Below are 24,675 nucleotides of genomic sequence, written 5' to 3'. Positions count from 1 at the left end.
AGTTTGTTTACATTCAAAACTAAGTGAAAAAATTCAAACCCAGAGTTCATTTTTTGTTATCATGCTGGTGTAATGTTATGGGCTGATAAATATTGTGACCCAAGTCTCTAGTCTCTATATTTATAATAACTAAGTAATATACTATACATTTATAATTTTAGTTTTTTTTTATCTTTATTAGATAAGTCTGTTCAAAAGAAAAGAAATATACTCCATTTCCTATTTATATTCTAGAATTAGTGTTGCACTGGTAGAAAAATTTGCAACTATAAGTTTATGTAAACAATATGATATGACATGAAAAATATATTTTTTATTTATCATAATGTACAATTTTTGAACCTTTATTTAATCTCTTCTTTGTTAGTAAATAGCACACTGTTTTAGATGTTTTTCTTTATTATATTTGGCCAAACAATAAGCCATTTGAAACACAAGTGTAACTGATACAGCAATCCCATGAGATACTTACATTTAATGGTTGAATAAAATGACTTTCCTTCCAGTTTTTATTTTAGTTGTCAGCATGACAGGGATAATATACTGTATGTAAGGTAAGATAGGGTGACACAGAGATTCTTGTTATTGCCCGATTTTTAAAGATTTTGTGAAGGGGAAGTTCAAGATGGCAGTGCAGGAAGATCCTGAAGTCATCTCCTCCCATGTACGTACACAACAAATCTATAACTACATATGGAACAATTTTTTTTCCGAAAATAACCTGAGACCTGTCTGATCAACTACTCTACATCAAAGATTAACAGGGCCACATCAAGATTTAAAGGAAAATCAGAACACATAGTTTCCCAAAACTTTACCTCTGATAAACCAACCCACATTTGGGAGGGATCTCCAACACAAAAACAAACAATGACAGAGGAATTTTTTCTTTTTCTATAAAGCAAGTTGTTTGTGCATTATAACATGCACTTGAAATTTTGAGACCTAACCAAAGAGAAAAGCCCTCAAAACACGTGGCGTTGGAATCAATTTAATTCAAGATAACCATGAGGCTATATGGAGATTATGCTCTGAAAGGGCTCATGCACAGACCCACTTATCCTGGGACCAAGCACAAAATAGCAGTTTCTAAAAAACCTAAACTATATGTGCATCTTCCAGAGAAGGAGAAAGATGTTGAGACTCCCTTGGGGACACAGGTATTGATGTGTGCCACTTTCATGTTTTCTTGCTTTGCTAGCACCAGTACTGGTGGGTGCCATTTTCACACTCTTACACCAACCTGCTAGCAGTGGCAGGAAAGCATTCCTGTCTGAGAAGGTGGTCAGTCGCCCCATCATCCTATGCTACTCTCAAAAATTGCCTCCCCACACTGCTCCTTAGTTCATCCTAACCAGAGATGGCCGGTGAGCAGCTTAACCAGAGACAATGGGTGAGCAGCCCTGTCCTTCCTGCACCACTCCCAAGGTCTTGTCAGAAACAGTCAGTGTACTCAGCACACACAGGGAATGCTCCTTGAACTCCAGGTTCTGGTGGGCAGAGGAATGTGTTTTTAGGTCATGAAATAATTAGAGATACTGTTTAAGAGTCAACCAAGAATTAAAGCAAGGTTAAACAGTAAACAGCCCTACTCCTTGAAGATTAAGAGAGGTAGCTATTTCATCTAATTCACAGGAACAAAAACAGAGGATTAAGCAAAATAAGAAATATATGCCAAACTAAAGAGCAACAAAAAACACCAGGAAAACAAAAACAAGAAAACAACTTAATGAAATGGAGATAATTAACTTACCTGATGCAGGGTTCAAAATAATAGTCAGAGAGAGGCTCACCAAAATGAGAAGAATAAATGAACACAGAGAACTGAGTTAGAAAAATGAGAAAGGAATCACGTATAAAAGATCTACAGAATTGCCCTCGTTGGTTTGGCTTAGTGAATAGAGCTTTGGCCTGTGGACTGAAGTGTCCTAGGTTCAATTCCAGTCAAGGGCACATGTCCAGGTTGCAGGCTGGATCCCCAGTAGGGTGTGTGTAGGAGGGAGCCAATCAATGATTCTCTCTCATCATTGATGTTTCTATCTTTCTCTTCCCCTTCCTCTCTGAAAGCAAAAAAATATATATTTTAAAAAAGGATTCACAGAGCTGAAGAATATAATCAGTAAACAGAAAAATACACTAATCCTAACTGATTTGGCTCAGTGGCTAGAGCATCAGCCTGCGGACTGAAGGACCCCAGGTTTGATTCCAGACAAGGGTATGTACCTTGGTTGTGGGCTTATCCCCAGTGGGAAGTGTGCAGGAGGCAGCTGATCATTTTTTCTCTCTCATTGATGTTTCTAGCTCTCTATTCCTTACTCTTCCTCTCTGTAAATAAAATATATTTTTAAAAATACACTAAATGGGTTCAATAATAGACTAGATGAAGCTGTAAATAAATCAGGGAGCTAGAAATCAGGGCAATAGAATTCACACACAGAAGCCAAAGAAATAAGAAATTTTAAAAGCAAATATAGCTTAAAAGATCTATGAGACAACATTAGTTGACTAGCATTCTCATTTTAGTGGCCTCTGATAGGAAAGGAAAAGAGAGAAAGCAGTAGAAATGTATTTAAAGAAATAATGGCTGAAATCCCTAACCTGGAAAATAAAACAGATATCTAGATGTAGTAAATCCTGAGAGTTCCAAATAAGATGAGCACAGGTAACAAACATTAAAGAAAATAATTTATCATAAAAGCAGCATGAAAAAAGTGAATTATTATGTACAAGTGAACCCCCATAAGATATCAGCAGATTTCTCAGCATAAAACTAGCCAGCCAGAAGGGAGTGGCATGATATATTGAAAGTGCTGAAAGAAAAATAATAGCCATCAAGCTTATTATTCAAAACAAAAATTAAAAAGAGTTTTCCAGGCAAGCAAAAACTAAAGGAGTTAATCATGACCAAAATAATCTTATAAGAATTGTTAAAGGGACTTCTGTAAGCAGAAAGGGGCACTAACTAGCAACAAGAAACAGATGAAAATACAAATCTCACTGGTAACTGCAAATATATACTTAAGGAAGTGGATTAATTACCTATAAAACTAGTATGAATCTTGAAGACAAAATAGTAAAAACAGCTATAACTACAGAAATTAGTTAAACCATACATAAAATAAAAAGATGCAAAATGTAACATCAAAATGTTTAAATGTGGTGTGTACTAAAAATGTAGCATTAGGGGTAATCAGGCAGGCAGGTGTGCAGTAAGAGCTAGCAGTCCTGATTGGATTGGGCCTAAATAGGCAGTCAGACATCCCTTGAGGGGTCCCAGATTGGAGAGGGTGTATTCTGGGCTGAGGGACACCCCTTCCCTCATGCACAAATTTTATGCACCGGGCCTCGACTAAATATATATCTATCAATAATTGTATCTTCAAAAAAAAAATGAACAAGGAATCTAATGTACAAAGTAAACTGATGAATAAAATAGAATCAGAGGCATGGTAACATGAAACAGATTAATGAATCTCAGTGGAAGAGAGAGGGCAGGAAAAGATTAAGCAAATATCTTATATGCATACTAAAGTTCCAATGCATAGAATGCATGCAAGCTTCTTGGCCTCCACAGCCAAAGCTACCTCAGCTGCCCCTCACAGCCTCGGCCAGCTCTCAAAGCCCCAGCTTCATCTGGAAGGTTGTCCAGAAGGACTTCCGGAAGTTCATTTGGTTGTCCAGACTAATTAGCATATTATGCTTCATTATTAGAGACTAGAGGCCCAGTGCACAAAATTCGTGCACAGGGGTGGGGGGAAGATTCTCCTCAGCCCAACCTGCACCCTCTCTAATCCTGGACCACTCAGGGGATGTCCAACTTCCAGGAGCAGTTAGGCATCAATCAGGCTGACAGGGGAGTGGTTAGGGGTGATCAGGGTGGCAGATATAAGTGGTTAGGGGCAATCAGGAATGCAGAGCAATTGGAAGACAGCAGTCCTGGATTGTGAGAGGGGTTCAGATTGAAGAGGGTGCAGGTTGGGCTGAGGGACAACCTACCCCATGCATGAATTCTGGGCCTCTAGTTTTAAATAAAAGGAAACACAAAGAAAGCTGAAGTAGGCTTAGTTTTATTAGACAAAAAAGACATATATATATATATATATATATATATATATATATATATATATATGAGACAAAGATGGGCATAACATAATATTAAAAGAGTTACTCAGACAAGAAGATAAAATACTTTAACTACCTATACACCCCAAAAAGGGGACCTGAATATACAAAGCCAACTTCATTACCCCACTGAAATCCTTGGATATATTTTCCATATAGAAAATCAATAAGGAAATATCAAGAAATATCAGCCTGGATAATATATTAGATCAAATAGAATATCTATATTAATAAAAAGGTAATATACTAATTGTACCAGGATACCTTCTGGCATGGCCAAGGCAAAGGCAGTTAGGGGCAATCAGGCCGGGAGGGGAGGGCAGTTGGAGGCAAGCAGGCCAGCAGGTTGGGGCTGTTTGGGGTGAGCAGGCCAGCAGGCAGAGTGGTGAGGAGTAATCAGGCAGGCAGGTGAGTGCTTAGGAGCCAGCAGTCCCATTTGCAAAAGGGATTTATGACTGCTCGACTGAACCAACAGTCAGACATTCCTTGAGGGGGTCTCACACTGGAGAGTGTGCAGACCAAGCTGAGGGACACTCCAGGACGCACAAATTTTGTGCCCTGGGCCACTAGTCCTATATAATAAAAGAGTACTATGTAAATTGACCCTAATGACAGAACAACTGGGAATGACCAGTTGCTATGACACGCACTGACCACCAGGGGCAGACAATCAATACAGGAGTTGCCCCCTGGAGGTCAGTATGCTTCCACAGAAGGAGCCCCACTCAGCTAGAAGCCTGCTCATGGCTGGCCAGAGCAGTGGTGGTGGTGGGAGCTTCTCCTACCTCTGTAGCAGTGCTAAGGATGTCTGACTAATGGCTTAAGCTGCCAGAGGGATGTCTGACTGACATCTTAGGTCTGTTCCCCTGGGGAGTGTGCCTAAGTTGTCAGTCAGACATCCCCTGAGGGGTCCCGAACTGTGTGAGGGCACAGGCCAGCCTAATGGACACCCTCCAGCCCCAGTACATGAATTTTCGTACACTGGGCCTCTAGTACAGAGAAAATACATCATTATCAAGTGGGATTTAATTCAGAGATTAAAGGACACTTCAACATCAATTAAGTAAAGAATTAACAAAGTAAAGAATATAAAATTTATGTAATAATTTCAATAGATGCTTAAAAAGCATTTGGCAATTATCATATTCATTTATGATTAAACAAACAAACAAAAAACAACTCTTAACAGAGTGAATATAGATGGAGCACACCTGAACATAATAAAGGCCATACATGACAAACCCACACTTACAACTAATATCATTCACATGGTTAAAAGTTCAAAGCTTTTAACATGAGGTCAAAACAAGACAAGGATACCTACACTTGTCACTTTTATTCAGCATATTAATATGATGAAAAAAGTCATAGACAGAGTAATTAGGCAGGTAAAATAAGCAAAAGCACCAAAATTAGAAAGGAAGAAGTAAAACTGTCACTATTTACAGATGACATAATATTATATATATATAGAAAATCCTAAAAACTCCAACCCAAAACTCTTAGAACTAATGAACAAAATCAGTAAAGTTGCAGTGTACATCAATATACAAAAATATGTTGCATTTTTTACACACTAACAACAATCAGAACAAATTTTTAAAATCCCATTTACAGTTACATAAAAAATAATAAAACAGTTAAAAATAAATTTAAGCAATGAAGTGAAAGACCTGTGCACTGAAAACTAGATATTGATTTTTAAAAAAAAGTTGAAGACACAAATAAATGAAAATATATCTGATGCTCATGGATTTGAGGATCAATATTGTATAAATGTCTATATTATTCAAAGTAATCTGCAGATTCAATACAATGTCCATCCATCAGAAATCCAATGGCATTTTTCAGAGAAATAGAACAAATCTAAAATTTGTATAGAGTAAAAAGCAATCTTAAATAGCCCAAGTAATCCTGAGAAAGAAGAACAAAGTTTGAGGCAATATACCCACTGATTTTAAGGACCACTATCTTATATCTACACAAAAATTAACTTAAAGTAGATTTATGATTTGAATCTAAAACCCAAAAATATAAAATTCCTAAAAAATATAGGTGGTAAGTTTCTTGACATTGCTCTTGCTATACATTACCTTAATTGAAAGACAATGGCAACAAGAGGAAAAAATAAACAAATTAGACTACAATAAAGGAAAAAGCTTTTACATAACAAAGAAGCCATCAACAAAATAAGAAAGACAATCTACAGAATTAGGGAAGGTATTTGCATACTATGTCTGATAAGGGCATTGATACCCAAAATGTATAAAAGACATACAGATGTCCAAAATGTACATGACAAGATGCTCAACATTACTAATATCAGAGAAATGCACAGCAAAACCAAAAAGAGATAATCACCTCACACAATGTTTGCACCTCTTTATTTCCATCACCCATACCCCAACACTCTCGAAATTGTTATTATCAATAGGACAAGAAATAACAAGTGTTGGTATGCACTTGAAGAAAAGGGAACCCTCATACACTATTGATAGGAATGTAAATTGGTGTCACCACTATGAGAAATAATATGAATATTTATTTAAAAATTAAAAATAGAACTACCATATTCTATTCCACTTGTGCATTTTTATCCAAAGAAATCCAAACTACTAAATTGAAAGTATATATGCACCCCTATGTTCATTACAGCATCATTTTCAATAGCCAAGATATAAAAATAACCTAAATGTCCACTGATAAGTGAATATGTAAAGAAGATGTGGTGCCGAAACTGGTTTGGCTCAATTGATAGAGCATCAGCCTGTAGACTGAAAGGTCCCAGGTTCGATCCCGGTCAAGGGCATGTACCATGGTTGCGAGCACATCCCCAGTAGGTGGTGTGCAAGAAGCAGCTGATCTATAATTCTCTCTCATGGATGTTTCTAACTCTCTATCCCTCTCTCTTTTCCTCTCTGTAAAAATTTTTTAAAAAAAAGAAGATGTGGTATTTATTTCCAATGAAATACTACTCATCCATAAAAAAAAAGGAAATCTTGTCATTTGCAACAGCATGGATGGACCTTGAGGGTATTATGCTAAGTGAAATAAATCAGAAGAGAAAGACCAATACCATATAATTTCACTTATATGTGGGACCTAAAATAAAAGTAAATGGACAAATAAAACAATACCAAACCAAACTCATATTGAACAGACTGGTGGTTGCCAGAGGGGAGTATTGGGGAAGGGATGCAATGAGTGAAGGACACCAAAAGTACAAACTACCATACATGAAACAAATAAGTCATGGGAGTGTACAGCATAGTAGCTATAGTCAATCATACTATATTGCATATTTTAAAGTTACTAAAAAAGTAAATATTAAATGGTCTCATCATAAAAAACACTAACTTTGGTGATAGAGGGTGTCTCTACTTGTGGATCACTTGGCAGTGTATGCAAATGTTTAATCATGTTTTACATCTAAAACTAAAATAGCATTACTAGAGGCCCAGTGCAATGTTTGTGCACTGGGTGGGGTGAGGGTCCCTCACCCTGGCCTGCACCCTCTTGCAACCTGGGACCCCTCAGGGGATGTCTTATTGCCGGTTTAAACCTGATCCTACAAGAATCAGGCCTAAACCAGCAGTCAGACATCCCTCTTGCAATCCAGGATGGCTGGTTCCTAACCACTCACCTGTTTGCCTGCCTGATCATCCTTAACCACTCTGCTTGCCTGCCTGTTCACCCCTAACTGCTCTCCTGCCTGCCTGATCACCCCTAACCACCTCTGTCTTGGCCCCTGTTGCCACAGCTTCTTCAGGAAGGATGTCCAGAATGACGTGTCGAAGGTCCTTTGGATGTCTGGTTTAATTAACATACTATGCATTTATTATTATAGATATTTTGGTTTTAATTTGATAAAACTTCATGTAAACACCAACAACTCATGATGGCACACACCACAGATACTTATACAAAAGGAATTTTTGCACAGATGAATTGCTCTTGAGTACGGAAGACTGATTTCAGTTTTGGATGGTCAGGATGCGAATTGTATCTGTAATAAGTGAAGGTACATACAAGGCAGGCAGAAGCTATTTTTGAAAGAACTGCCTGGAGGCCAGAGGATTACTCAGAAGGGAAGAAAAAAATAAATCAGCATTTCCATCTTCACTTCTGATTGTGGCGCTCTGAGTTCCTCAGCTTGAAAACAGTAAAAGCTATCTTATGCAAATTGAATATGGAACAAAGAATAACAGGGAAAATGCACCCATATTATTCTGCATAATATATCATTAATAAATCTGTGCTTAATATCTGAGACGCTTCATATAGCAAAAAGAGAGTATTTGCAACTAATTTATTTTCAGTCTATTGCATTAATTATCAAGGTTATACCCACTGAGCAACACATGTCACTAACAACTAGCCAAGTCATGTATAATGCACAATAGATTGGAAATCTATTACCAAATCACATACCAAAACTAGTCATATTAATCCACAACTCAAAATATGAACACTTTGTTTATTCACATCCCTCTACTTTTGACATTTGGATTGTAATTTTTAATTCATTTATTTGTAAACTTGAGCTTATTCTTGGTAAATATTCTTCAAATGTATGTATCTGCAAGCAACATAAACAAATAGAAACAAAAAAGAAAGCAAAGAAAAAAGAAAACAACTTCAACCTGAACTAAACTTCCTTTCTTCCAAATAAGTTTAATTTGAAGTAATCTAATTATTCTATAAATGATCTCTTTCCTTCTCAAAGCTCACATGAAATAACAGGAAACATCTGTGAACAGAGAATAATCAGAGATCAAGGAAAAATTTTATAAATATTGTACAACATTCATCTTAAGCCTCTCAAAGACTCCAGGCATATTCATTCAATAGAGTAATATCCTGTATTCAGTGCCATTCTTCCCAATCTTTATGGAAATATAAATTGGTGCTGTCACCATGGAGAACAGTATGGAAGTTCTTTCAAAAATTAAAACTAGAACTACCATATCATCCAGCAACCCCACTTCTGGATTTATATACAAAGAAAACCAAAACAGCATTTCAAGGAGATCTTTGCACTCCTGTGATCATTGAAGCATTATTCACAATATCTAAGATATGGAAATAGCCTAACTGTCCATCAACAGATGAAAGGATAGAGGAGGTGTGAGTACATTAGAGCTATAGAATATTATTTATCAATGAATATGAAGAAATCCTGTCATTTTTTACCATATAGATGGACCTTGAGGGCATTATGCTAATGATAATATCACTTATATCCAACATATAGAAAAAAGCAAACTTAAGGGGTTAGGGAAGAGGGTTGTGGAAATGGGAAGATGTTGATTGGAGGGTACAAATTCCAACTTATAAGATGAATAATTCTGAAGGTCTAATGTATAGAAGGTTAATTACAGTTAATAATACTTTTCTAAATATTTGAACATTTCTAAGAGAGCAGATGTAATCATTCTCACCACAGAAAATGAATGATAATGATATCACATAATGGCAATGTTAGTGATACTGTTGTGATTAGCTAGTTATTAATAATAGTAAAGAGAAAAGGGGGAAGCCATGCATTATAGGAATGTCATTTGGATAGCTCCACTAGGAAGCTGTAATTTCACACTCCCCGGAGAACTACTGGCCATTCCCCAAAGATTTCTGGGTGAAGGGGTTCAACAATGGAGAGACAGATGCCTGTGTAGTGAAGGTGGAGTGAATAGGGGAGGTACTTGTTTGTCAGTCAAACCTGGAAACAGAACTCATTGGCCAGAGTAGGCAGGGCCACTGCAAGCCTGTGAAAATTTGGGAATACACAATCCCTTATACAAAGGAATTCTCTCTCATTTTGGCCCTCATGGCTTGTGGCTCTTGTTCTTGGCTCTCTGGTTTTTTTGACTTTGCTCCTTCCTGTATTCCCTCCAAAGCCATGTGGCATGTAGATAGACCCCACAAACAATGGACTAATGGCTGGAGCTGGGGATACAGATTAAACTAGCGGATGCTGTATTGGACTGAGCAGACATGGAATGGGGACTATGGATCTGGCTCTAATTCTAGTCCTATTAAAGCCACACCTACACTTCCTGGGGGGATACAGGGAAATTGACCTTAGAAACTCAAGGGTTTGATTCCACAGAAATGATTCTTTCCATAATTCTCATTCTCCTGTATGAGTCTCAGAAAATTATTTTTCTCAAAATATCACAAGCCCACACCCACCAATGACAGGTAAGAGAGATGAAGACCTCTCCCCACCAATAACGCCAACTAAGGCTATCCTGGTAATTCTTTTGCAATATATGTGTATCAAATCAACATGTTGTATACTTAAACTTACATTATGTTATATATCAATTACATCACAATAAATCTTGGAGCAAACAGAAAAATACCTTTCCGGATTGGGATGGAGGGAGGATAGCATTCTCTAGATTTTCTCAATTCTGAAGAAACTATATTTACTAATTGGATGAGATCTTGCTCAAGATACAAGCTATTTTGTATTTTAGTTTCCAAACTATCAACCTCAGTGCAATAAGAAATGATAATAAGATATTCAAAATGTATTGGGCATAGTGAGTACATTAGAGCCCTAGAATAAACTTGGGGAGGGGTCTAGTCAGTGAACTAAAGATAAAGATAACGTTACATAAAAGTGTTAGTTACACTTATTTAGAATATCATTTTCTACTAGAGGCCTGGTGCATGAAATTCATGTGAGGGGCTAGGGGGTGGTGGGAAGGGAAGGGTAGTCTAAATAGGCAGTCGAACATACCTCTCACAATCCAGGACTGCTGGCTCCCAACTGTTCACCTGTCTGCCTTCCTGATTGCCCCTAACTGCTTCTGCCTTTCAGCCTGATTACCTCCTAAGCATTCCCCTGCCAGCCTGATTGATGCCTAACTGCTCCCCTGCCAGCCTCTTTGCCCCTAACTGCTATCCCCTGCAGTCCTGGTCATTCCTAGCTGACCTTTCTTACAGGACTTGTCATTCCTAAGTGCCCTCCCCTGCAGGCCTGGTTCCCCTAACTACTCTCCCTTGCAGGCCTGACTCCTCCCCAACATCCCTTCCCTGCAGATACAGTCACCCCTATCTTCCCTTTTCTGCCAGCCTGATCACCCCTAACTGCTCTCCCCTGCAGGCTTGATTGCCCTCAACTGCCTTCCCTTGCAGGCCTTGTCCCTCCCAATTGCCCTCCTCTGCTGGCCATCATGTGGTGGCCAACTTGTGTTCACATAGGGGCAGGATCTTTGACCACATGGGAGCAGCCATATTGTGTGTTGGAGTGATAGCCCATCTGCATATTTGCTCTTAATTATATAGGATAGAGGTCTGGTGCATGTGTGGGGGCCAGCTGGTTTGCCCTTAAGGGTGTCCTGGATCAGGGTGGGGGTTCCCTTGGGGCTTGGGGAGGCCTGTCCAATGGGTCTGTGGTGGTTTTCAGGCATGTCCCCCAGCTACCCAAATGGAGGCCCTGGAATCTGGAATTTATTTACCTTCTACAATTGAAACTTTATAGCCTGGAGTGGAGCCAAGCCTCCTGCTTGCTCTGTGGTGGCAGCCATTTTTCTTGGGATTTATTAGACTTTGTAGCCTTAAGTGGAGGCCAAAGCACGCCAGGGTAGACAGATAGCTTGACTTCCTCCATTGCCAGGGGCAACCCTAGCTTCCTGCTCTCTCCATCTCCATGGTTGCCACCATTTATGTTGGGATTTGTTTTATCTTCTATAATTGAAACTTTGTAGCCTTGAGTGGTGGCCTGGGCCCACCTTGGTGTGTTGAAAGCTTGGCTTCCTCCATCATCAGGAAACCCAAGACTTTCTCCTGTTTGTTCCATGACTGCAGCCATCTTGGTTGGGGTTGATTTGCATACTCACTCGATTGGCTGGTGGGTGAAGCAGTGTGATGGTTAATTTGCATATTGGTCTTTTATGAGATAGGCTTATTTTTAAATATACCATTACTTTGTCATATTGTATCTCAGTCACTTGATTGATCAATAAATTTTAATTCATTTACTCTGATATTTGTCAAATGAATAGAATACTTCTACCTTCTAAGTTTGGAAAGGTTCTGGAAAGTTGGAGTAGCTGCTCCTGTCCATTCACCCTTTGGTTTATTGATTTCCCTTCTTCCTCCCCCACTAATCCAGTTTCTACCTTTAGGTAATTTTAGGATGTCCATCATTTCTATTTTAGCAACACTTGTGACACACTCATTTAAAAAACATCATTTTTCATTTTCTTCCTTATTTTTCTGTAGAAATGTACACTTTTCTAAGTCACAAGTCCCAGAAGCTTTTACTGCTGATGATTAAGATGCCAAAAGAAATGCACCCAGCCAGAAGAGAAGTGGTCTTATAAGAGGAGACTGCTATTCTCTTCTCTTGAAGCTCTAAGGAGGTATGCATGGTGAAAAAGCAAGATTTCTCTGGATCTAATGATCCTTGGTTTGGGAGTTATGGTCCACTAACTATTGGAGTAAATAGGAATCTGTGTAATTTCCTGCAAGAAGAGTTGCTCTGTCAGCTTTCATCAGTATAATATTACTGGCTAAGAGATTAGGGCTTAAAAGCTTATATAGTCATTTGATTTGTAATTTTTTTCCTAAATATTGTTTAGCTTATTTTACATAAATGCATTTATTAAGAATAAACAATTTACCATCTCTACTTCAGATCCCAGCATAGCCTGCCTGCATTTACACCAAATAACTATGATCAGTTAGCTAAATAAAGAAGGCCTTTGGAAGAATTTCTTAAGGCATTTTGAAAACATGTAAAAGCCAACAGATTCTGTAAACAGGAATGTCAGTTCCTCTGACACCCCAGGGCATTTGCACCCTTGAAGAAATTTGTAAATTTGGAGCAGAAACCCAGAGAGCATTCAGTGCAATGACAAAAGCTGTCACTATCCTCGCAAATCTATTTATAGATGAAGGAAGTCCACTTTGTGTGCTCTGATACACACAAAGCAAGTTGTATCACCAAGTAGGGAATGAGAGAAAAATATTCTTTAGTTTTAAAATTACCTGTTTTTTCCCTTATGATTTGGTACTATGACTTTTATGGGGGGGAAAAGGAGTGAGAATGTGTTAAGAAGGGGTGAGAAAAGTAATAAAAATAAAAACCTTAATGGCTATAGTAATAGCTCCCTAAAGTTGGTATTCCCTCTACTCAGCCATTTCCATTTAAAATGTAGTATCAGGAGATAAATGCCCTCTGGCTCTGGGAAAAATTAGTCAGGTTTAGCATCTTTCTTCTCACCAATATGCACTCATTCTGAAAATTTTCATAATAAACCAACCTCTGCTCTGACAGTCTATAGGTGAAACGAACTATTCAAGTTGCAGACCAATCAGATAAGTCCCAAAAGAGATTTTTCCTTCTTCTACTGAGAGGATGGGAAAGATTTATTAATGTTGAAATGTCAAAAATGTATTTTTTAAGATGTCTACGTCAATCTTTGTCAATCTGATTCCTAGCTGTATAAGAATGCAAAATGTCTGCACAGGTCATAGAAAAATAAAACTTGTTTCTTAAAGTCTCCCTTAATTTAAACACTCACCCTCTCCCCCCTTTAAAACACAATTTGGCTACTTGTATCCAAGGATTGAGAAAACAAGCCAATAATTTCCTTGCACGGAAGTCTTAGAAAGCTTTCAATAGTGTTTACTTTGCTAGTATGCCACTAATTAAAATGAATTTTTTTTTGGATTCTTTGGAAAAGCATTCTTAAATTATAGAAGTACTGCTACACTTTAGGATTTGGTTATTTATTTAGGTCTTAAATCTCTATAAAACATCACTCTTGAAAAATGTCAGTGTATTGATTATCTTCCTAAAATGATAGTATACTCTTTTATTAGATCATGTCTAGGAGGCAATAAAATTTATCTTACTTTAGGTGACATTCAGAAAAAGTCTAGAAAAGGAGAAAAAAACATACCAAGTGCTATTTAAAACAAGGGTGTGTGGTCACTTATATCAGTTCTGAAAATGTACAAATATTTATTGGTTCTAATTTTTTGCTTTAGTTAATAAAAATCACTAAAATTAAATTAAGATGAGATATTATATTCCTGTCCTAATTCATACAGCTTGATTTTAACCCCTGGATAATGAATAAATGTTAGCTTACAGTAATTGTGGAAAGTTGAAAAAAAATTATCATAAAAATTGGAAATCAAAGAATGTAAAAGGAAAAAGCCTGATATAAATAACCAAGGTGAGAGGGTCCCAACATGGTGGCCAGAAGGACAGTGGTGAGGAAGAGAGTATGAGAGATTGAAGGACTGAGAATAGAGTCTATGGACATGTGTAGTGTGCATGTGGGTAAGTGAGTGACAGTTAGATATCACAGGAGTCTTGGGGACTGGCAGATCGGGCTCTTCTGGAAGGGGAGTCCCTGCTACCACCACAGGCACACTCAGACCAGGAATGGCTCAGGTATGTAGCACACACTATGTTGAAGAGGGGACTAGTGGAGGCCAGGAATGCAGCCTCACCAACAATCCAATTGCCCTCAGACAATACTCCAATCCTGCGCAGCAAGACACTAACCAGCCATAACTTCCATGGGGCCACTGCCATGCCTTGCCTTGATGACAGCTTTCAGACATCTGCAGTGACCTCAGGCTAAAGAGACATTCTGCTTAGGCCTCCCTACCCTACCCATACTCCTGAACCCCACACTTCAGGAACCTGCCCTTCCAGATCCCATGCTTTAGGACCCTGAGCTATGAGTGCAATAAATACTGTATATGTTTTTGAAGCCACTCAATCTGTAGTATTTTCTAAGGAAGCCATAGAAAACCAACACACAATTATTTATGCAGATTACCAGAATTATTTGGGTAACTTTGAAATACATAGATTCTTATTGAAACCTCCACAACTAATTTTGATTCAGAATGCTTGGTGTGAGTCAAGAAATCTTTACCAAAACAAAAGTACAATCAAACTAAAAGAACTCAGGTCTGTGATTCTGATGCAGAGTTAGATTTGAGACCTTCTATTCAAGAATATCAGTATGGAATTTTTTAATGTCAAAGGAACTGGTTCTTGGTTCTAGTTTGTCTCTAGTTAACTTGTTAAAGTGTATATATATATATATATATATATATATATATATATATATTTATTTTATTTATTTTTTTTTGAGAGGGGAGGCTCAGTTTTCTCTTCTGCAAAATAAGAATGTTGGACCTTACTGTAAAAAGCAGAAGTTAATCATCAAAGGTGCTCTCAATATTTCTTCCCTATTTTGATCTCCACATGAACCCGTCCTTGGATGTAGGTTGATTTCAGAGAAGGCATGGAGCCTGTGTTAAGGAGAATTCTGGGGAAATTCATGTTGAGAGAGATAAACAGAAAACAGTCTGGGCAGCTGGTGAAAGGAATGCCTCAGTTCTAAAGATGGGGTCTCTTATAGGCTCACCACAACATCTGCTACAGTTCACCTTTCTGACTTTTCATTGGCTTGCTTTGTATATTCTTCTAAGAACAGAAACTCCAGGATTGTAACTTTAAAAAGAGGAAGTTTGGTTGTATAACCTATAATCTTCACCTGTTAGAGCTTACAACCAGATACTTATCTTCTCCCTTGATCTACTATTTGATTCTCCTTACCCATTGGCTACCACCTCTGGTGGTCTGTGTAGCTTGCTTGATGAGATGAACATCTGTTCTCCCAGTCTTTCTCAGGATATGCCACTGTATTTTCTCAGGATATGCCACTGTATTTTCTCAGGATATGCTCCTTTTACCAGAGTAATATAAAAAAAATATCCCCTGTGAATCACCTAGATTCCTGAGAGATTCACTATAGTACACACTATCCATCGTCTTAAGAATATTTTTCTTTCACCTTTGCTGACATTGGTATGTAAATTAAGTATAGTATTTTTTTTTTATAATGGGCATGGGAGATTTGTAATTATATGTTGAGCCTTCATATGTTGAGCCTTCATAGGAGAACCATTTGAAGTTTTCTCCCATTATATATTTCTTTTATGTAAATGTGAAGATCATTGTGGTAGGATAGTTGGGTTCTCAGTTTCTTGGAATGAAAGTGTTGGCAAAGATTTAAAACTGTGAACTGTCACATGGAAAAAGGTGTTTTTCTATTTTTTAATATAATCTTTACCCAGGATTAATTTTTCAGCTAGCTTAGAGGGCTCAAGCATTTCCCCACATTGTGAGAGATATTACTTTAAAATTCCTAGATTTTACATGTTAGTTTCTTATCTAACTTAAGCTGTTCCATCACCCAAAAGGAACATAGCTACAGAAAGTCAGGTTTATATACTGGTAATAAGCCTTAATATTACGGTCCTTTAATTCCATAGTCTATTATTTTACATAGAATTCTCTTGGGGCACTGATAACACCAGAGATAAAGGAAAACTAAATGTGGTCCAAACAATGCGTGCGTTTTGTTCTTTTTATTTTACCTGTTCTGGATTTTAAAAGCATATTCCATTTTATAAACCTACAGAGCTTTAGTGGGTTACTCTAAGTGATTAGTTTGTCACTCTTTCATGCTATGAAACATTTGTTTCCAAATCTAATAATAAAACACATGACTAAATGTTACAATACAGAGGTAATGTGGCCCCTAGTGAAAATGAGATGTATTTATATATACTATTCTAATAATTTACTTCAAAGCTCCTTATACCATTTTACTACATAATCTTAAATTTTAAACCAGTGATGAATCTTGGGCCTCACATGTGGTTGTACAGTTTTCTTTTTCATGAGGAAGAGCTGCTTTTGTGGATTATATTACTGAATATAAATGACAAATGAGGTACGTTCCAAAATATCTTTCTGCTAATTAGGTATTTCATGCTCAGAATATATTTGTTTACATGGTTGATGTTGTATGTAATGCTTTAATTAAATCTTTTTAATTTTTTTTTATTGATTTCAGAAAGGAAGGCAGAGGGATGAAAGAGAATCATTGATCAGCTGCCAACTGTACACTCCCTACTGAAGACTGAGCCACAACCTGGGCATTTGTCCTGACAAGGAATCACACCATGACCTCCTGGTTAATGAGTTAATGCTCAACCACTGAACCACACTGGTCAGGCTATGAAACATTTTTAATCATTTTTTAAAAATTTTCAATTTTAGTCAACATACAATATTACATTAGTTTCACACCAGTGACTATACATTATAAAACTTACTAAGTGATCATCATGAAAAACCTCATACCTAGAATATTATTGACTATATTCCCTATGCTTTATTTTATATGCCATGACTTACTATAACTACTACTTTGTACTTCTAAATCCCTTCAATTTTAACCATCCCCCCAAATCCTCTCTTCTCTGGAAACCTTCAAATTATCCTCTATATCTATGAGTCTATTTCTGTTCTGCTTGTTTGTTTATTTTGATTTTTAGATTCAATTTTTGATAGGTAAGCATTTATTGTTATTTTATTGTTTATATTTTTATCACCCTTATTTTTCTTCTTCTTTTTCTTCTTCTTCTTCTTCTTCTTCTTCTTCTTCTTCTTCTTCTTCTTCTTCTTCTTCTCTTTTTCTTAAAGAAGACCCTTTAACATTTCTTATAATACTGATTTGGTGGTGAATTTTGCTTTGTCTTGTCTGGGAAGCTGTTTATGAGACCTTAAATTTTAAATGCTGGGTAGACTAATCTAGGTTGTAGGGTCTTGCTTTTCATCACTTAGTATTTTTTTTAAAATATATTTTATTGATTTTGTACAGAGAGGAAGGGAGAGAGATAGAGAGTCAGAAACATCGATGAGAGAGAGTCATCGATCAGTTGCCTCTTGCACACCCCCCACTGGTGATATGCCCGCAACCAAGGTACATGCCCTTGACCAGAATCGAACCCGGGTCTCTTCAGTCCCCAAGCCGATGCTCTATCCATTGAGCTAAACCGGTCTCGGCCATCACTTAGTATTTCTTGACATTCCTTTCTGGCTTGAAAATTTTCTGTTGATAAAACAGCTGACAATCTTATGGGAGCTCTTCTATAGGTTACTAACTGCTTTTCTCTTGTTGTTTTTAAGATTCTATCTCTGGCCCTAACTGACTTGGCTCAGTGGATAGAGGGTGGACCTGTGGACTGAAGGGTTTCAGGTTTGATTCTGGTCAAGGGCATGTACCTTGGTTTTAGGCACATCACCAATAGGAGGTGTGCAGGAGACAGCTCATCGATGTTCTCTCTCATCAATGTTTCTAACTCTCTATCCCTCTCTCTTTCTTTCTGTAAAAAAATCAATAAAATATATTTTAAAAAAAGATTCTATCTCTGCCTTAACCTTTGGCATTTCAATTATGATGTGTCTTGGTGTGGGCCTTTTTGGATTTGTCTTGTTTTGAACTCTGCACTTACTGGACTTGCATGTCTATTTCTTACCCTAAGTTAGGAAAGTTTTCCTCATTATTTTTTTCAATTCCTTTATCCCTCTATTCTCCTTTTGGCACCTCCATGATGCAAATGTTGTTTTGCTCAAAATTGTCCTAAAGTCTCTTTACACATTTTTTATATCTTTTTATTCTTTTTTCTTTTTGCTGATCTGATTTTTTTAAATTATTCCTCTTTTTATTTTATTTTATTTTTTTAAGAAAGAATGCGAAATAGAAAGGAGGGGAAGAGAAAGAAAGAAATATCACCATGAGACAGACTCATCACTTTGACATGGACCAGGGATCTAGCCTACAATTGAGTTACATGCTCTTGATTGGGAATCAAACCCACAAACCTACAGTCTATGGGCTGATGCTCTAACCATTGAGTCATGACTAGAGCTCTTATTTCAAATCACAGATTTTATTCTCAACATCCTCTATTCTACAATTGACTCCCTGTAAATTACTTTTCATTTCAGGTAGTGTATCATTCACTTTTGATCAGTTCTTTTTTTATGGTTCCTATGTCCTTTTTTTTATGCTGTTGAAGTTCTCACTAAGTTCTTTGAGTATCCTTATAAATATCTGAACTCTGTATCTAGTAGTTTTTTTGTTTCCATTTCATTTAGGTTTTTGTTTTTGTTTTTCCTGGATATTTCTCCTGGTTTTTTTTTTGTGTGTGTTTTTTGTTTTGTTTTGTTTTTTTTCTATTGCAACATGTTTATTTTCCTCTGCATTTTGGCTGATTGCCTAGTTTTGTTCCTATGTATTTGGTAGAGCTGTTCTGACTCCTGGGTTTTGTAGAGTGGCCTCGTAGGTATCCTGTAGGAAAAGCTGCTGTGCAGAAGTTGCCCTTATGGAGTAGGACTTGCTCCAGTGGGGCTTGTTGCTCACTGAGTCTGCCTCTTGAGTGTGTCACTTGTGTAGTTGATAGGGTTGTAATTCGGTGTGGTATGAAGTTGTACCAGTGCACTGAATCTGGGACTACCAGGAGGCAAAGTCAGTCATTGCCTATGCCCTTCCTGGGACCACCCAAAATGAGCCACATAATGGACTACAGATGGCTGCTACTTGTATCAGGCTTGCAGGTGCCCCAAAGAGGCCAAACTGTGAATCAAGATAGGCTGCCACTAGTAATGGGCCTGAGGCAGCATAGCTAAAGATATATGCATCTTACCCTAACTGGTTTGGGTCAGTGGACAGAGTGTCAGCCTGCTGGATGGAAGGGTCCCAGGTTTGATTCCAGCCAAAGGGATATACCTGGGTTGTGCACTCAATCTCCAGTAGGGGGCATGCAGGAGGCAGCCAATCAATGATTCTCTCCAATCATTGATGAATCTATCTCTCCCTCTCCCTTCCTCTCTGAAATCAATAAAGAAATACATATATTAAAAAAAAATAAATGAGATAATGGGTTATTTATTTAAAAAAAAAAAAAAAAAAAAAAAAAAAGCATGCTGAGGCCAAATGCTGCTTGCTTGAGAGATTTTAGGAAAGTCCAAACCATGAGGCAAGAGAGGCCAGTTGTATGGAAAAACCATGGGGCACAGCTTAGATTAGCCCACAAGTTGGGTGGGTAAAGTCTTGGAGGCAATCACCAGGGTAGAGCAAATTGTGTGAACCAGTTTGATTGCGACTCAGATATGGTGCCTGACTATTGATTCTTGGGGGCAGGAAGGGGGTAGGAAGGCTGAGCAAAGGAACAATGGCTTCCACCAACACTTTACCTGGGAGAAAGCTGCTCCCCCCTCAGCTCTCTCTGATTCCAGACAATTTAGTTCTTCTCCCTATGTCTCTGGATCCTTTCTAGCTGTTGCCCCAATGCTCAGAGAGAATGAGTTCAAGTAAGTCCATGCATGGGCCCTTTAAGAGGAGCTTCCTTGGTCTCCATCAGCATCTGTGTCACTCAGCCACAATCCCCACTGGTTTTTAGAGTCCAAAAGTTATAGGGATTTCTCTTTCTTCAACTCGAACCATGGGCTAAAGGGTCTGGTGAGGGACTGGAACCACTTGTTCCTCAGGAGTCTCTTCTGCGGGCAAGATATTCCTCCTCATTAAAAACTATCATACCTTGCTGTGGGACCAGCACATTACATGCCTTTGGTCCTCCTACAAGTTCCTATTTGGTTTCTTTAATTTCCTATCTGTAGGACTTCCAGTCAGCTAAATTGTAGGTGATTCCAAATAATGATTGTTCTGAAGATTGGTTGTATTTGTATGTGGTTGTGGGAGGATTTGTGTATGACATTTACCTATGCAGCCATCATGACCAGAAGTACTAGAAAACATTTTAAGAGATTTTCTTACTTACTTTCTTTTTTTTTTTAAAAAAATATTTTATTGATTTTTTACAAAGAGGAAGAGAGAGGGATAGAGTTAGAAACATCAAAGAGAAACATCAATCAGCTGCCTCTTACATACCTCCTACCCGGGGTGTGCCCACAACCCAGGTACATGCCCTTGACCGGAATCGAACCCGGGACCTTTCAGTCCACAGGCTGACACTCTATCCATTGAGCCAAACCGGTTTCGACTTAAGAGATTTTCTCACTTGGTTAATGATATATACATCATAATTAAAATATATTTGTATCCCTGGCCAGTGTGGCTCAATTTGTTGGGCACCTTTGCATACAACAAAATGTTGCCTGTTCTATTCCCAATCTGGGCCACAGGCTTGATCACTAGTAGGGGGGAAATGCAGTAGGTAGCCAAATGATGTTTTGTTCTCACATTGATGTTTCTCTCTCCTTTTCCCTTTCTCTCTTTTTAAAAGTCAATAAAAATATTTAAAATATATGTAAATAATAATATAATTAAAATAGTAAACATTCTTTGAACTAAATTTTGTTGTTCTTTAAATACCATGCTATCATAATAATGGTGTTTCTTGGGAAAAAATGCAATTTGAATTTCAAGTTTCATTGTCAGAAATACACCTTATGTCCTTTCTTTACTCATTTCCTTCATTTATTCAATTACTTCCTTGAAATTCTTCCCTTGCTTTCTTCATTTCTTAAATATTTATTGAGAATCATTTATGTGTCAGGCCCTAAAACAGACTCTGGGGGTACATAACTCATAATGGCAAGCAGGGCAAATAAATAAATATGTACATAAGTAAATTAAGTAAGTAAATAAATGAAAATAACTACAATATAATTCAATAGGCAAATTAACAGAGGAAGGTGCATAGAAAGAGAGAAGAAAACTTAGTCATGCAAAGCTATACAAAATAATAGTGCTCCAACTTAATATAACGAGAAGAATTTTGTGTGTGTGTGTGTTTTGTTGTTGCTATTGTTTTTTCTCTTTGAGGAAATTGGAAAAATAACATTATAGGCCAAAAAGAGCCAGTGCAGAGATGATAATACAAGTGAAGCATGAGATATTTGGGAATGCAAATTTCTCTTTATTATAGAACTTAGCCCACAGTTGGAGAGGAGTGTGAGAATGAACTCTATAGGATAATTACCAAAATTGAGTAGATTGGGCTTAAAAGCTGGGATTCCTGGGTTTGATCAGAGTGGCAAAAAGCATGAACAGAGTCATTTTTGTACAAATTACAGTATCAGAAATGGTATATGTGTGTGCATGTGCATACATGTTGGGGGAACAAAATTTGATGACAGTCATTAGGCTGTAATTTTAAAGAGTTAGATGAGGTTGAAGGCAAAGATGCCAGTTAGGAAGTTGTTATAGAGTCACCAGTAAATACTGTAAAATACCCTGGCAGTTGTCTCTTATGAAGACTGGTGATGTGGCAGTGGCTTAGTCCTCCATTCTAACTTGAAGACACTTGGTATTCAAATTATGAACCTAAGAGAAGGAGCAAAAGCCACCTTGGAACCTATTGAATTCTCAGAACTTGTAGGAAAATATTACTATGTTCATGTTTTGTTTTGTTTTAATTTCAAGAAATTTATTTTGCCCTGCATAATTTTTTTTTCAGTTGTCTTAGGTATGTCAGCATAGTAGTGCAGCCTCACTTATGTTTCTCTGTGAAACTGTTGCCAGTTTGAAAGAGTGATATAAAAAGTAGTTGGCAGGTTTTATGCAATACTCAGCACGCTACTTTGTGCAAATAGATTCATAATACCTTTGGGTAAAGACTTGATCATCAGCCACTCTGAAGTTATCTATAAATGGACAATGACAGATTTTTCACCAAGTTGTCACCTATTTTCTTTCTACTTTCTCACTATCATCCAGTAGAACACCTCTGACTTTAAAGTGTTTTACAAATGTTAACTTACTTATCTTCACACGCTTCCTGTGAAATGCAATTGTGTTGAGAAAACCTGCTATATTTTGAGAGGCAGGTGAGAAAAAAGAAAAACACAGACAATTGTTTATCTCCTTAGTAAAAATAAGAGGGGAAATGATTGCAAAACTCTTAATTTCTAATTTAATCATTTGAAAACCTTGCTTCTCCACTTAATTATAGCACCATGAAATCATTCCTTCCTCATCCTGGTCCCTAAATCTCATCAATTTATCAATTATAAAGTAAACTAACCCTAATAGTTATTTATGCCAGAAGAAGGAGCGTTTCTAAATGTCAAACCTTTATAGTTGCTCCTATTCCATCTCAGACAAAGTAAAGGAAGCTACATTTTTTCTAAAACCTTGAGTAGCATCTCAAGTCCTGTTCTAAGAAAACAGCACAAGGTTATAGAACAGAATTTTGAGAAAAGCCATCATAAAATACTTCTAAAATGATTTCTTTGAAAATTATTTGAGACATATACATAAACAGCATGAGCTTTTTCAATTTCTCTCATTTATTGAAAGGCAAGTCAGAGCTCTTAAAGGCTCATCTATCTTTAAATCCAAGAATGCATCATTTTTAATGTTCTCATTCCAGCAATTGCTACTGTTCAAAGTGCCAATTGACTCAGATACAATAAAAGTTTCTTAGCTCTTGGAATACATGTTAATTTAACAGACATCAGGTTTTCAGATGTTCATAGAACTTGATGGTGCTGACATACATTGGTCATTATTTCAAGAATGACTTTCAAAACAAACATTATGATACATATTAAAGCATTAAACCTCGGATCTTCACTAAAAGTGACTCACTTAGCAGTCAGAATGCAGCTAGGAAGCTGCCAGAACTGAATAAAACAAGAGTAGAAAATTCAGCATCACAAGCAATAGTTCCTACTACCTAATAGTTTGAGCCCAGGTTGGCCTGAATTTCCAGGATTGCCCAGTGGTTTAGGGAGTTGTTAATTCCAATTTCAGATTGTCTCTTTTTAATTGTGCCACTTTGGGTATTAATTAACCTCTTTAACACTATGTTTCCTATGCAAATATTGAATATCTGGGGCAGCAAATTGTCTCAATAAAATTATTCATTGCCCAGGGACTGTTTCAGCTTTACATTTGGAGAGGACTTCTCATCTAGTTGATTCTCAGCAGTTCTTGTCTCTGTACAGATGTCATAGCCCAGATTAAGTATCAAATGTGATCAGGAAACTGCTAAGAACACAATTTGTTATTGTAGAATTTTTCTGTATAGAGAATTGGATAGTATCAACTCTGGAGCACTCCTTAGTTTTAGATAGAAATAAAAGATTAGAAATTAAATTAATTATAATAAGTATATTGAACATTCTAAATACCACTAAATTCTACAAGATAAACTAGTCCAATGCCATTGACTCTCATACATTTTTGGCGAAAATGTGGAATGCTACAGTCACTGTGAAAACCACTTTGACAGTTTGATAATAAGTTAAACATACAATTACTCCTTCTCCTAAATATTTTCCCAATGGTTATGCAAAACACCTCTGAGTGTTTACAACATCTTTATTCATAATCACAAAATGCTATAAACCACAAAGATAACCTTCAGCTAATGAATGGAAAAGCAAAGTGTGGTATATAGTACAATAGGATCCTACTAAACAATAAAGATAAACTCTTGGTTCACATAAAAATATAAGAAATCTTAAATGTATATTTCTAAGTGAAAGAAGCTAGACACAAAGGTCTATATACTTTATGACATTTAAAAAGGAAAAAGAAAGGAAATAAACAACAATAAGCTGGCTCAGTGGTTCCTAAATGTTGGAGAGGAGAGCAGCTCACTACAAATGGACAGCTCAAGAACATACATTGAATTGGTTGAGCTGTTCTGTATCACAGCAATGATAGTGGATACAAAGTTCTG

Source organism: Pipistrellus kuhlii, unplaced genomic scaffold (assembly GCF_014108245.1).
Source record: "Pipistrellus kuhlii isolate mPipKuh1 unplaced genomic scaffold, mPipKuh1.p scaffold_m20_p_1, whole genome shotgun sequence".
Lineage (NCBI taxonomy): Eukaryota > Metazoa > Chordata > Mammalia > Chiroptera > Vespertilionidae > Pipistrellus > Pipistrellus kuhlii.
Note: the sequence above shows the minus strand (reverse complement) of the source record.